A 1,787-nucleotide genomic window follows, 5' to 3' on the forward strand; every position below is an offset into this window, starting at 1 on the left:
TTTTCATAATTTAAAGTGGTAGTAAAGGAAAGAAGTAAAGGAAAGTAATAAGGGAAAGAAACAAGAAGACAAGATAGTTTTGCTATCGAAAAGAAAAAATTGAATGCTTGAAAGAAATAAAAAGATAATTGCGCATAAAGAGGCATAAATTCACAATAATAGTCTGAAATGGTAAAAGCCTAAGAATCCCCAGCAGAGTCGCCACGCTATTGCGCCCCCTTTTTCTTGAGCGAAATCGGGTTTATGACATTTGGGAGGACAACTCATTCCCTTTTGGGAATTTGAGTTTTGAATTGAAGAGTCGTCACCTAATGATTAAGGTGCATTAGGACACCAAGAGGGTTTGATTTTGAGTAAGCAGAGATTAGGTAAGGGCTTGAAATTATTCCAAGGGGAAGGTGTTAGGCACCCCTCAGAATCCACTAGTGTGGTTCCCGGCCAGACTATTATTGTGAACTTAGGTGCAAGTAACGTGTAGGCAAATAAAGCTTCGAATAAGAGAGGATTTTCACATAATGGTTACAAACAAAAATTGGAAAGAATTAAAAGGAAGCTGATTTTCTTAAAAGAAATAGTTTGAAATCTTTTGAAGAAACAAAGAAATGAAGGGAAAGGGGGGTCCAAAGTTTATTAATAATATGGATCACCCCACACAATGCCCGGTAATCACTCCTCAATGAGGGGCTACACGTGACATTATTGTGTGGTCATCATATCCATATCTACCCTTCCCACCCCGTTAAGGTATTAAAGCGCGAAATGGTCTCTACTACTTATTGCATGCTATTAACCATCCCAATCTATCAGTCTGGAGGTATTTAGGAGTACTAATCCTAAGAGGGAAGAATTTTAGGCTTATTTGTAGTTTCAAAGGCCAAATTCTAAGGCGACATACAAAAAACATGTATAGAAAGTTGGGGAAAGCACATAACAAGTAAAAGGCTAAGATATACCTCCTTGAGCAAAGAAAGCATATAATTGGCATGACTTTCACATACCCTTTATGGTCTGATAAAGAACTTAAAGGTTGAGGCAGACTGATTGATTACATAATTCAGATAAGAAGCTCGAGTCAGGCCTGCCTGTTGGTTGTGGTTAATAGCACAAATTCATTTTACAGCTATTACCCTAAGGCTTGCCTAAGTATTAGGGCAAAGATCCTATAGCCATGATTCAAAAGACAGTAAAAGTTGAAATGAATTATTTGAAACCCTATATGCATACTCGTTAAACTGGCTAAGTGAGAAACTCAAATTATTAAAAGAAAGGCAGAATTTAAATAAATTGATTATAAGCTCTGCAACTGATAGCATCTATTGTTACTGATTTTATATCTAACATTAAGTGAGGGGAATCAGATTCAATTAAAAACTCCTATAGGCATGCTTTCTAGGCGTTACTGATTTTAAAACCTTATAGACGTAGTATAAAAAATGTTGAAGACTCATCTTAAACCTATGAACATGATATCTAGATGCTAAATTCTGTTTAAGACATAATACCTAAGTGCAATTGAATGTTTAAGTCCTATGAGCATGGTATCTAGGTGGAGAAATTTGTTTAGGACTTATGAACATGATTTCTATATGAGAAAATGGATATATAGGATTCAGAAAGACCTATAGGCATATTTTCTATATGCATATGCAGAATTCGGATTGACTTATAGGCATGATATCAATACAAGAGTAGCAGACCTATGATCATAATTTCTATATGAAAATGGACATTCAGAATTCCCTATAGATACGCTTTCTATATGCAGAATTCGAAAACCTATAGACGTG

The sequence above is a fragment of the Nicotiana sylvestris genome, chromosome 6 (assembly GCF_000393655.2).
Source record: "Nicotiana sylvestris chromosome 6, ASM39365v2, whole genome shotgun sequence".
In the NCBI taxonomy this organism is placed as follows: domain Eukaryota; kingdom Viridiplantae; phylum Streptophyta; class Magnoliopsida; order Solanales; family Solanaceae; genus Nicotiana; species Nicotiana sylvestris.